The sequence below is a fragment of the Rhinoderma darwinii genome (assembly GCF_050947455.1).
Source record: "Rhinoderma darwinii isolate aRhiDar2 chromosome 3 unlocalized genomic scaffold, aRhiDar2.hap1 SUPER_3_unloc_13, whole genome shotgun sequence".
Classification (NCBI taxonomy): Eukaryota; Metazoa; Chordata; class Amphibia; order Anura; family Rhinodermatidae; genus Rhinoderma; species Rhinoderma darwinii.
This window is the reverse complement of record NW_027461738.1, coordinates 1,071,841-1,084,828: the sequence shown is the minus strand read 5'-3', so window position 1 is coordinate 1,084,828 and position 12,988 is coordinate 1,071,841. Positions and strand designations below refer to the sequence as shown.

General features: G+C 37.7%; 9 non-coding genes across 9 annotated transcripts; 6 read left to right on the top strand and 3 right to left on the bottom strand.

Annotated features, from left to right (window-relative positions):
- Positions 1 to 56: 56 nt before the first annotated feature.
- On the top strand, positions 57 to 138 carry TRNAS-UGA (transfer RNA serine (anticodon UGA)). Its single transcript has one exon. It is a non-coding gene; the product is annotated as a tRNA-Ser (tRNA).
- A 929-nt stretch (positions 139 to 1,067) lies between these two features.
- On the top strand, positions 1,068 to 1,149 carry TRNAS-UGA (transfer RNA serine (anticodon UGA)). Its single transcript has one exon. It is a non-coding gene; the product is annotated as a tRNA-Ser (tRNA).
- A 929-nt stretch (positions 1,150 to 2,078) lies between these two features.
- Positions 2,079 to 2,160, top strand: TRNAS-UGA (transfer RNA serine (anticodon UGA)). The gene has a single exon. It is a non-coding gene; the product is annotated as a tRNA-Ser (tRNA).
- Positions 2,161 to 3,090: 930 nt separating this feature from the next.
- Positions 3,091 to 3,172, top strand: TRNAS-UGA (transfer RNA serine (anticodon UGA)). The gene has a single exon. It is a non-coding gene; the product is annotated as a tRNA-Ser (tRNA).
- Positions 3,173 to 9,786: 6,614 nt separating this feature from the next.
- Positions 9,787 to 9,860, bottom strand: TRNAT-AGU (transfer RNA threonine (anticodon AGU)). The gene has a single exon. It is a non-coding gene; the product is annotated as a tRNA-Thr (tRNA).
- Positions 9,861 to 10,343: 483 nt separating this feature from the next.
- Positions 10,344 to 10,417, bottom strand: TRNAT-AGU (transfer RNA threonine (anticodon AGU)). Its single transcript has one exon. It is a non-coding gene; the product is annotated as a tRNA-Thr (tRNA).
- A 484-nt stretch (positions 10,418 to 10,901) lies between these two features.
- On the bottom strand, positions 10,902 to 10,975 carry TRNAT-AGU (transfer RNA threonine (anticodon AGU)). The gene has a single exon. It is a non-coding gene; the product is annotated as a tRNA-Thr (tRNA).
- A 123-nt stretch (positions 10,976 to 11,098) lies between these two features.
- Positions 11,099 to 11,180, top strand: TRNAS-UGA (transfer RNA serine (anticodon UGA)). The gene has a single exon. It is a non-coding gene; the product is annotated as a tRNA-Ser (tRNA).
- A 930-nt stretch (positions 11,181 to 12,110) lies between these two features.
- On the top strand, positions 12,111 to 12,192 carry TRNAS-UGA (transfer RNA serine (anticodon UGA)). Its single transcript has one exon. It is a non-coding gene; the product is annotated as a tRNA-Ser (tRNA).
- The last annotated feature ends 796 nt before the right edge of the window (positions 12,193 to 12,988 follow it).

Here is a 12,988-nt window from a genome sequence, read left to right as displayed (position 1 = left end):
TTTAGGCTAGCCCCTTAGGTGTAGTTGCCAGAAGTCTTAACAGTCAGGGCACATAAGTTGTGATGGCCGAGTGGTTAAGGCGTTGGATTTGAAATCCAATGGGGTCTCCCTGCACAGGTTCAAGTCCTGTTCACAACGTTCTATTTTAAGAAGAGAACTTCCAGAAACATATTAAAGTTTGTCACCTATAGAAAGAGTTATTTTAATTCCATCCTCTTTATCACTGATTAATTACATTAATAATAGTGGTTCCAGCTGTGCCCCTGGCTTACAACTCTGAAAAGCGAGCAATATTTAGAGTATAAATCACTATAACTACAGCATCCCATTTGTCCAGACTTTTATTTTCCTCTTGATAAAAACAAATCAGGTTGGTTGGACAACTTCTGTCCTTAGTAAATCTCTGCTTGCTGTCAATTATAATACTATTTTCTGTCACATACTCCTGTATATAGTCCCTTAAATGGACTCTGTCACCAGTTTATCAATTCCCAATTTCCTAACTAGCCTAATAGGCGCTATGATGCTGATAACTACAGTGTGATTTGTTGTTTTTTTTAAAAAACGTTTATTTGCAAAGTTATGAGCATTTATTTATATATACTAATGTAGCTCTAATAGCCAAATAGGAGATGACTCCTTTTTACTCTGGGCAGCTAATGTTTTCTGTATGACGCTGTCCAATCAGCATACAACTTCTCACCCTTCCCTGTCCAGCAACACAGTGTGATCATATAGTACACTGCGTCCATTCCCGACTGTGTTTTCAACAGGTGATATCTTCGGTTCTGTCACAGCTAGAACTGTGATTTTGGTGTCATATGAAAGAGTAGAATCCAGTCTTTCAAATGCCACCAAATCTGCTTTTTTAGGTGGCCCACAGCCCGAGATATGGCTGTTTGAATTGATCCTCCTTCCCTGTAGCTTGAGTTTCACAATGTGTGTGAAGCAACTTCATGCTGATAGGACAGCATCAGATGCTGAGTTCAGAGCAAAAGACTGATCTCATATTTTAGGCTAGCCCCTTAGGTGTAGTTGCCAGAAGTCTTAACAGTCAGGGTACATAAGTTGTGATGGCCGAGTGGTTAAGGCGTTGGATTTGAAATCCAATGGGGTCTCCCTGCACAGGTTCAAGTCCTGTTCACAACGTTCTATTTTAAGAAGAGAACTTCCAGAAACATATTAAAGTTTGTCACCTATAGAAAGAGTTATTTTAATTCCATCCTCTTTATCACTGATTAATTACATTAATAATAGTGGTTCCAGCTGTGCCCCTGGCTTACAACTCTGAAAAGCGAGCAATATTTAGAGTATAAATCACTATAACTACAGCATCCCATTTGTCCAGACTTTTATTTTCCTCTTGATAAAAACAAATCAGGTTGGTTGGACAACTTCTGTCCTTAGTAAATCTCTGCTTGCTGTCAATTATAATACTATTTTCTGTCACATACTCCTGTATATAGTCCCTTAAATGGACTCTGTCACCAGTTTATCAATTCCCAATTTCCTAACTAGCCTAATAGGCGCTATGATGCTGATAACTACAGTGTGATTTGTTGTTTTTTTTAAAAAACGTTTATTTGCAAAGTTATGAGCATTTATTTATATATACTAATGTAGCTCTAATAGCCAAATAGGAGATGACTCCTTTTTACTCTGGGCAGCTAATGTTTTCTGTATGACGCTGTCCAATCAGCATACAACTTCTCACCCTTCCCTGTCCAGCAACACAGTGTGATCATATAGTACACTGCGTCCATTCCCGACTGTGTTTTCAACAGGTGATATCTTCGGTTCTGTCACAGCTAGAACTGTGATTTTGGTGTCATATGAAAGAGTAGAATCCAGTCTTTCAAATGCCACCAAATCTGCTTTTTTAGGTGGCCCACAGCCCGAGATATGGCTGTTTGAATTGATCCTCCTTCCCTGTAGCTTGAGTTTCACAATGTGTGTGAAGCAACTTCATGCTGATAGGACAGCATCAGATGCTGAGTTCAGAGCAAAAGACTGATCTCATATTTTAGGCTAGCCCCTTAGGTGTAGTTGCCAGAAGTCTTAACAGTCAGGGTACATAAGTTGTGATGGCCGAGTGGTTAAGGCGTTGGATTTGAAATCCAATGGGGTCTCCCTGCACAGGTTCAAGTCCTGTTCACAACGTTCTATTTTAAGAAGAGAACTTCCAGAAACAAATTAAAGTTTGTCACCTATAGAAAGAGTTATTTTAATTCCATCCTCTTTATCACTGATTAATTACATTAATAATAGTGGTTCCAGCTGTGCCCCTGGCTTACAACTCTGAAAAGCGAGCAATATTTAGAGTATAAATCACTATAACTACAGCATCCCATTTGTCCAGACTTTTATTTTCCTCTTGATAAAAACAAATCAGGTTGGTTGGACAACTTCTGTCCTTAGTAAATCTCTGCTTGCTGTCAATTATAATACTATTTTCTGTCACATACTCCTGTATATAGTCCCTTAAATGGACTCTGTCACCAGTTTATCAATTCCCAATTTCCTAACTAGCCTAATAGGCGCTATGATGCTGATAACTACAGTGTGATTTGTTGTTTTTTTTTTAAAAACGTTTATTTGCAAAGTTATGAGCATTTATTTATATATACTAATGTAGCTCTAATAGCCAAATAGGAGATGACTCCTTTTTACTCTGGGCAGCTAATGTTTTCTGTATGACGCTGTCCAATCAGCATACAACTTCTCCCCCTTCCCTGTCCAGCAACACAGTGTGATCATATAGTACACTGCGTCCATTCCCGACTGTGTTTTCAACAGGTGATATCTTCGGTTCTGTCACAGCTAGAACTGTGATTTTGGTGTCATATGAAAGAGTAGAATCCAGTCTTTCAAATGCCACCAAATCTGCTTTTTTAGGTGGCCCACAGCCCGAGATATGGCTGTTTGAATTGATCCTCCTTCCCTGTAGCTTGAGTTTCACAATGTGTGTGAAGCAACTTCATGCTGATAGGACAGCATCAGATGCTGAGTTCAGAGCAAAAGACTGATCTCATATTTTAGGCTAGCCCCTTAGGTGTAGTTGCCAGAAGTCTTAACAGTCAGGGTACATAAGTTGTGATGGCCGAGTGGTTAAGGCGTTGGATTTGAAATCCAATGGGGTCTCCCTGCACAGGTTCAAGTCCTGTTCACAACGTTCTATTTTAAGAAGAGAACTTCCAGAAACATATTAAAGTTTGTCACCTATAGAAAGAGTTATTTTAATTCCATCCTCTTTATCACTGATTAATTACATTAATAATAGTGGTTCCAGCTGTGCCCCTGGCTTACAACTCTGAAAAGCGAGCAATATTTAGAGTATAAATCACTATAACTACAGCATCCCATTTGTCCAGACTTTTATTTTCCTCTTGATAAAAACAAATCAGGTTGGTTGGACAACTTCTGTCCTTAGTAAATCTCTGCTTGCTGTCAATTATAATACTATTTTCTGTCACATACTCCTGTATATAGTCCCTTAAATGGACTCTGTCACCAGTTTATCAATTCCCAATTTCCTAACTAGCCTAATAGGCGCTATGATGCTGATAACTACAGTGTGATTTGTTGTTTTTTTTTAAAAAACGTTTATTTGCAAAGTTATGAGCATTTATTTATATATACTAATGTAGCTCTAATAGCCAAATAGGAGATGACTCCTTTTTACTCTGGATAGAGATTTGAGAGAGAAAAGCACGGCGCCACATAGTGTGAGTAAGCCCAAGAAATAACAAACTTAGTTTGACAGATGGAGGCTTACCACAGGTGAAAATGTCAGGAGCGGGTAAAAGGTAGATAAGTGATGGATGAGTGCTGCTGCCGAGATCCCAGCCGGTCAATCTTTGAAGGACCACCGCAATGTGAATGAGTAATTTGTTTGAAAAAACGGGACCCCATACGGCGCTGCTACTCAGGAACGAATGCAGTAGTAGTTTAGAATTGATACTTTATTGTAGGCTACGCGTTTCAATGCCGCACCGGCATCTTCCTCAGGCCACAAACATTTTAGTCTGAACAACAGCCCTTAAATACACCACGCGGGAGAAAAAAACCGCCAATGTAGACAGGGTTAAAGTGCAAGATGACGTAATCACTGTGAACAGTTCAAATATGACAGGTACACAAAGTAATCCAATAGTATATAATGCTAATTTAAACTAAAATCGGCAGAGTGGAAATAAAAATACGGTTTGGGATCTTACAATAAGAAACAAAGGGGGGGGGGGAAATTGCAAAAACATTAATGTCCATATCAATGAATTTAAACAGTTGCTAAAACACAATAAAATATACAGAAGTTTAGCGATGTATCGTACTTGCAATATTTCGCGGTAATTCACCATTTAATTAGGATGAAAACTAATTAAAAGAAAATAAACTGAATAAGTGAAAATCATAAAAACTGCTATTGAACCCATATAACTGGGAACTCAACTGGACGTAGAAACCATAAAAATAGTGTATATTTCAGTGAAAAAACAACAATCAACCATTAAGTTGATCTGAATGTCATTTATATTTTTATTTGTAGTAATTAACCTATGGAATAAAATAAGAACATTCCATCATATAAAGATGTAGGGGTCGAGTAATTAATTTGGATGAAAGGGAGGGCTATTTTGGACAATCTGAAATATGATTAAAGATAAAAGTTTAAAAGCTCAAGAAAAATACAGAAGTATATGCTGTATCAAAACAGCGATATTTTGCGGTAATTCAACACTTACTTGCAATCACAACGAATTTGTAAAAAAATGGATACAGGAGGAGAAAAAGATTAAATTTACTATAAACCCGTGGCAGCCAGACCCCAGAATATTTCGCGGTAATTCACCATTTAATTAGGATGAAAACGAATTAAAAGAAAATAAACTGAATAAGTGAAAATCATAAAAACTGCTATTGAACCCATATAGCTGGGAACTCAACTGGACGTAGAAACCATAAAAATAGTGTATATTTCAGTGAAAAAACAACAATCAACCATTAAGTTGATCTGAATGTCATTTATATTTTTATTTCTAGTAATTAACCTATGGAATAAAATAAGAACATTCCATCATATAAAGATGTAGGGGTCGAGTAATTAATTTGGATGAAAGGGAGGGCTATTTTGGACAATCTGAAATATGATTAAAGATAAAAGTTTAAAAGCTCAAGAAAAATACAGAAGTATATGCTGTATCAAAACAGCGATATTTTGCGGTAATTCAACAATTACTTGCAATCAAAACGAATTTGTAAAAAAATGGATTCAGGAGGAGAAAAAGATAAAATTTACTATAAACCCGTGGCAGCCAGACCCCAGAATAATCAGGGAAATCACTATTAATAGAACCACTGCTCATCCTTCACGATGATAATCATAGTACCAACAGCGATTAACCTGTGTAGTAAAATATGGAAAATTCACTACAGATACTACCAAAAATATATATATATATAAGTATTAAGTACACATATATAAGTTAGAGGTGAGTCCTATCTGCTAAAAAAACACAAATGTAAATGTGATAAAAAGGAGCATTAATCAAGATTAGTTTCCGAAATGTCATTCAAACCGTTTGGATGTAGGGTCAATAATTTAAATATCCAAAAATTTTCTCGTTGCTTGAGTTTTTGGAACCGGTTGGGAACGTCACAAGGAATTTGCTCAATAGGCGTAATGATAATTCTATTAAACTGGCAGTTATGGGATGAAGCACAGTGTCTCGAAACACTGTGTTTTAAAAACCCCTTAAGGACGTTATATCTATGTTTGTTGATCCTGCTTCTCAAACATTGGATAGTCCTCCCAATGTACTGTAAGTGGCACGAACACTCAAGGAGGTAAATTACAAAATTACTACCACAATTAAGGAAAGCCTTAATTGGGAAAATTTCTTTGGTTGTATTGGAACAGAAGGTCAATTTTTTGTGTGAGATATTATTACAACACAGACAACGTACTTGGCTGCACTTATAGGATCCATTCAAAACTGGTAAAACTCTGGGAATAGAAGGTTTAAGATTGTTAATACGACTAGGGGCCAATATATTCTTCAAATTAGCTGACCGTCTAAAGGTGATATTTGGTTTGTCAGGTAGAGAATTTTTGAGGAAAGGATCATTTCTCAAGATATGCCAATGTCTGGACAAAATAGATCTCACCAATTTATGTCCACTATTGTATGATGTAATAAAATTATTTGTAAACTTAATCTTGTTGGTATTAGTTTTTCCATTTTTATTAGTGCAATCGGTAGTATCCTCTGTCTTTTTTGTTTGGCTAACACAGGCCTTTTGGGTCAATTCTGCGGCTTTTGAACGTGCACCTTCAATAAGTTGTCTAGGGAAATTTTTCTCCTTAAATCTACTTTCCAAAACCTCACATTCCCTTACAAAATTAATTTCAGACGAGCAATTCTTCCTCACTCTCCTAAATTGGCCAAAGGGTACATTTTTAATCCACGGGGGGTAGTGGGCACTTCTGAAATCGATGTAGCTATTAACATCAACGTTTTTGAAGTGTGTTCTGGTATTAAAATTCCTGTTAATGTCATCAAAATCAATAGTTAAATCTAGAAAGTCAATACATGTACTGGAGAAAGTATAAGTGAAAGTTATTCCAAAGTCGTTCCTATTTAATGTTTCCATGAAGTCAGTAGCTTCTTTTTCTTCACCTTTCCATACAATAAATAAATCGTCTATAAAACGTCTGTAGAGTAAAATTTGTTCCTTAAAATTATGGCCATTAAAAATGTGTTTATCCTCAAACTCGCCCATATATAAGTTGGCATATGCCGGAGCGAATCTGGAGCCCATGGCACAGCCCTTTATTTGATTATAAAAATTATTTCCAAAGCTAAACACATTGTGCTTAAGGATGTATTCCACACAGTTCGTTAAAAATAGAATTTGTGCAGTTGGAATTTTGGGATTCGAAGCTAAGACCGATTCAATCACTTCAAGGCCTCTGTCATGGGGAATATTGCTATATAGGGCTGTGACGTCGGCTGTTAAGAAACACACTTTGGATAAGGGGGGTACAGTCAAAAGATTTTGTAAGTCATTAATAAGTTGAGTGGAATCCCTCAAATAAGAGGGTAGTTGTAATACAAATGGCTGTAGATGTAGATCTATATAGTGTGACAAATTACTGGTAAGGGATCCAATGCCAGAAATGATAGGACGGCCAGGAGGATTATTCATACATTTATGTATTTTTGGTAAGTGATATATAAATGGTAAACTAGGACATGGCATATTAAGGAAATTCTTTTCTTTTTTGGTCAGTAAACCCTCTGAAAAAGCTGCGTCTATGAAGGTTCTATATTCATCTATATATGAGGAAAGAGGATTAGCCACCAATCTTAAATAAAATGAACTGTCTGATAAAATTCTGGAGGTCTCCCTAAGATAATCACACCTGTTCTGTATAACGATGCCCCCTCCTTTATCTGCGGAGCGGATCACAATCTCCTTATTATTCCGTAGGGATTTGATAGCTTTTCTCTCTTTACTGGATAAATTGTCTGGCATGAATTGAGGTTTATCAAGCAACCGAAACTCATTTCCAACGAGTGTGGAGAAGATTTCCAGGAACGGACCTTGATGATGTATTGGATAAAAATTGGATTTGGGATGTACATCCACACTTAGAGCCAATTGGCTAGACATCCTCTCAACTGAGTCATTTTTAGGAGGAGCTAATGAGGAATCATCGGCCATGGAAAAATGTCTGGATAGGGTCAGCTTCCTGACAAACCTATTGAGGTCCATGAAGAGTTCAAAGGTGTCGGGAGGGGCTACTGGGCAAAAGGAAAGCCCTTTTCCCAATAAACTGGTTTCCCAAATATTCAATTTGTAGGTGGACAAGTTAAAAAGTTTCACTGTGTGTTCCTTTGTTTTTTGGACTGCAAGTGGATTAGTGACAGATTTACGGCTCCTTCCACCCCTCTTTCCTCTGTATCTTTGTCTGCTTCTAATTTTCTTTTTGTTGAAATTTTTTGAATGGTGGGAAAAAAACTGGTTATTGTCTGAATTTTGGGACTCGTAATGTACGGTACCAAGCAGTCCTTGCTTTTTAATGTTGGGGTTATTGGAGGCATAGTTAATTGGGACGGGAGCCCTAAAAAAGAAACAGCGGAAAGTGTGTTGTCCATACATATGGAGGGATGGTCAGAGGGAACGCCTAATGGTTTTTGAATTGATATATTCTGTCGGTCATCACAAAATGAATCATCAGAAATGAGGGATGACTCCACATCATGTACTGACAGGTCAAATTGTTCGTTAGAATTGTTATGCACAGACAATTGCATCAATGATGAATTACTATCCTGATCTAAAGTGTAGACTGAGTCATTGTGATGGGGAGACGGGGGGCATTTAAGGGAAGAAACACCGGTCTTTATATTGTAACGCAATAGTTCCGTCTCAAGATCTGTGGACTTGAAGGCGTTAATGGGTATGCTTGATAGTCGGTGATCGGATGGACACATAATGCCACCAGAACTAGTAGACCGAGAGCATGTGGATGGATTCTTATTCTCAGTGATGATACCATTAGCATTGCTGGGGCAAGTAGTAGAACAAGTCATATTAAAATTACGTTGAGGATTTTTGATCCCTAAGTGTGGGATTTCATTACTTCTATATTTCGAGTTATTTCTAGAAGACCTCACAAAAGTAGGAGACGAATATTGAAGTACATCTGTGGTAAATGCAACTCTGTTAGGAGGAATATTTTTTGATAGTGGTGGTTGCCTGAGTACTGTAGTGGGTGGGGAGATTGGTGGTTTGCACCCCACTCTCCAATCCCCGAGTTGATTAAGGGAATAATCGCCTCGGTCTCTTTTCAATTTATTGGCTTTTTTTGCTACTAGTTCTGCTACACAGTGTGTACACAGTGTGATTTGTTGTTTTTTTTTAAAAAACGTTTATTTGCAAAGTTATGAGCATTTATTTATATATACTAATGTAGCTCTAATAGCCAAATAGGAGATGACTCCTTTTTACTCTGGGCAGCTAATGTTTTCTGTATGATGCTGTCCAATCAGCATACAACTTCTCCCCCTTCCCTGTCCAGCAACACAGTGTGATCATATAGTACACTGCGTCCATTCCCGACTGTGTTTTCAACAGGTGATATCTTCGGTTCTGTCACAGCTAGAACTGTGATTTTGGTGTCATATGAAAGAGTAGAATCCAGTCTTTCAAATGCCACCAAATCTGCTTTTTTAGGTGGCCCACAGCCCGAGATATGGCTGTTTGAATTGATCCTCCTTCCCTGTAGCTTGAGTTTCACAATGTGTGTGAAGCAACTTCATGCTGATAGGACAGCATCAGATGCTGAGAGTCAGCTCCACCTCAGGAGAATTGCTGCTGTTACCTCCCAGATGTCTAATAAAGGCTAAATTACATATTTAGAAAATGCTCATAATTTTGCAAATAATAAACATTTTTTTTACTACAAATCACCCTGTAGTTATCAGCAGCAAAGCACCAATTAGACTAGTTAGGAGTTAGGGACCTGATAAACTGGTAACAGAGTCCCTTTAAGAGCTCTTCAAAAGTTTTTCCCACAATGGATGTTAAGCTTACTGGTCTATAATTACTTTGTATTGAACTTACTACTTATAGAAAACTCAATGACATTCATGGGGTCTCTGTCACCAATGAAAAACCCGATAGATTTTTAATTGCCTATAAAGAATTTGATTCATCATATACTTTAGTTATGTAAACTTAAATAATAAACAAGTGAATAAACTAAAGCAACAAATAGCAAGGCACTGCTGAGATTTGAACTCAGGATCTCCTGTTTACTAGACAGGCGCTTTAACCAACTAAGCCACAGCACCAAAGCACTTTTCTTCTCACGGTGTCCTACCACACAGCTCAGTTCAGAGCAAAAGACTGATCTCATATTTTAGGCTAGCCCCTTAGGTGTAGTTGCCAGAAGTCTTAACAGTCAGGGTACATAAGTTGTGATGGCCGAGTGGTTAAGGCGTTGGATTTTTTTTACTACAAATCACCCTGTAGTTATCAGCAGCAAAGCACCAATTAGACTAGTTAGGAGTTAGGGACCTGATAAACTGGTAACAGAGTCCCTTTAAGAGCTCTTCAAAAGTTTTTCCCACAATGGATGTTAAGCTTACTGGTCTATAATTACTTTGTATTGAACTTACTACTTATAGAAAACTCAATGACATTCATGGGGTCTCTGTCACCAATGAAAAACCCGATAGATTTTTAATTGCCTATAAAGAATTTGATTCATCATATACTTTAGTTATGTAAACTTAAATAATAAACAAGTGAATAAACTAAAGCAACAAATAGCAAGGCACTGCTGAGATTTGAACTCAGGATCTCCTGTTTACTAGACAGGCGCTTTAACCAACTAAGCCACAGCACCAAAGCACTTTTCTTCTCACGGTGTCCTACCACACAGCTCAGTTCAGAGCAAAAGACTGATCTCATATTTTAGGCTAGCCCCTTAGGTGTAGTTGCCAGAAGTCTTAACAGTCAGGGTACATAAGTTGTGATGGCCGAGTGGTTAAGGCGTTGGATTTTTTTTTACTACAAATCACCCTGTAGTTATCAGCAGCAAAGCACCAATTAGACTAGTTAGGAGTTAGGGACCTGATAAACTGGTAACAGAGTCCCTTTAAGAGCTCTTCAAAAGTTTTTCCCACAATGGATGTTAAGCTTACTGGTCTATAATTACTTTGTATTGAACTTACTACTTATAGAAAACTCAATGACATTCATGGGGTCTCTGTCACCAATGAAAAACCCGATAGATTTTTAATTGCCTATAAAGAATTTGATTCATCATATACTTTAGTTATGTAAACTTAAATAATAAACAAGTGAATAAACTAAAGCAACAAATAGCAAGGCACTGCTGAGATTTGAACTCAGGATCTCCTGTTTACTAGACAGGCGCTTTAACCAACTAAGCCACAGCACCAAAGCACTTTTCTTCTCACGGTGTCCTACCACACAGCTCAGTTCAGAGCAAAAGACTGATCTCATATTTTAGGCTAGCCCCTTAGGTGTAGTTGCCAGAAGTCTTAACAGTCAGGGTACATAAGTTGTGATGGCCGAGTGGTTAAGGCGTTGGATTTGAAATCCAATGGGGTCTCCCTGCACAGGTTCAAGTCCTGTTCACAACGTTCTATTTTAAGAAGAGAACTTCCAGAAACATATTAAAGTTTGTCACCTATAGAAAGAGTTATTTTAATTCCATCCTCTTTATCACTGATTAATTACATTAATAATAGTGGTTCCAGCTGTGCCCCTGGCTTACAACTCTGAAAAGCGAGCAATATTTAGAGTATAAATCACTATAACTACAGCATCCCATTTGTCCAGACTTTTATTTTCCTCTTGATAAAAACAAATCAGGTTGGTTGGACAACTTCTGTCCTTAGTAAATCTCTGCTTGCTGTCAATTATAATACTATTTTCTGTCACATACTCCTGTATATAGTCCCTTAAATGGACTCTGTCACCAGTTTATCAATTCCCAATTTCCTAACTAGCCTAATAGGCGCTATGATGCTGATAACTACAGTGTGATTTGTTGTTTTTTTTTAAAAAACGTTTATTTGCAAAGTTATGAGCATTTATTTATATATACTAATGTAGCTCTAATAGCCAAATAGGAGATGACTCCTTTTTACTCTGGGCAGCTAATGTTTTCTGTATGACGCTGTCCAATCAGCATACAACTTCTCCCCCTTCCCTGTCCAGCAACACAGTGTGATCATATAGTACACTGCGTCCATTCCCGACTGTGTTTTCAACAGGTGATATCTTCGGTTCTGTCACAGCTAGAACTGTGATTTTGGTGTCATATGAAAGAGTAGAATCCAGTCTTTCAAATGCCACCAAATCTGCTTTTTTAGGTGGCCCACAGCCCGAGATATGGCTGTTTGAATTGATCCTCCTTCCCTGTAGCTTGAGTTTCACAATGTGTGTGAAGCAACTTCATGCTGATAGGACAGCATCAGATGCTGAGTTCAGAGCAAAAGACTGATCTCATATTTTAGGCTAGCCCCTTAGGTGTAGTTGCCAGAAGTCTTAACAGTCAGGGTACATAAGTTGTGATGGCCGAGTGGTTAAGGCGTTGGATTTGAAATCCAATGGGGTCTCCCTGCACAGGTTCAAGTCCTGTTCACAACGTTCTATTTTAAGAAGAGAACTTCCAGAAACATATTAAAGTTTGTCACCTATAGAAAGAGTTATTTTAATTCCATCCTCTTTATCACTGATTAATTACATTAATAATAGTGGTTCCAGCTGTGCCCCTGGCTTACAACTCTGAAAAGCGAGCAATATTTAGAGTATAAATCACTATAACTACAGCATCCCATTTGTCCAGACTTTTATTTTCCTCTTGATAAAAACAAATCAGGTTGGTTGGACAACTTCTGTCCTTAGTAAATCTCTGCTTGCTGTCAATTATAATACTATTTTCTGTCACATACTCCTGTATATAGTCCCTTAAATGGACTCTGTCACCAGTTTATCAATTCCCAATTTCCTAACTAGCCTAATAGGCGCTATGATGCTGATAACTACAGTGTGATTTGTTGTTTTTTTTTAAAAAACGTTTATTTGCAAAGTTATGAGCATTTATTTATATATACTAATGTAGCTCTAATAGCCAAATAGGAGATGACTCCTTTTTACTCTGGGCAGCTAATGTTTTCTGTATGACGCTGTCCAATCAGCATACAACTTCTCCCCCTTCCCTGTCCAGCAACACAGTGTGATCATATAGTACACTGCGTCCATTCCCGACTGTGTTTTCAACAGGTGATATCTTCGGTTCTGTCACAGCTAGAACTGTGATTTTGGTGTCATATGAAAGAGTAGAATCCAGTCTTTCAAATGCCACCAAATCTGCTTTTTTAGGTGGCCCACAGCCCGAGATATGGCTGTTTGAATTGATCCTCCTTCCCTGTAGCTTGAGTTT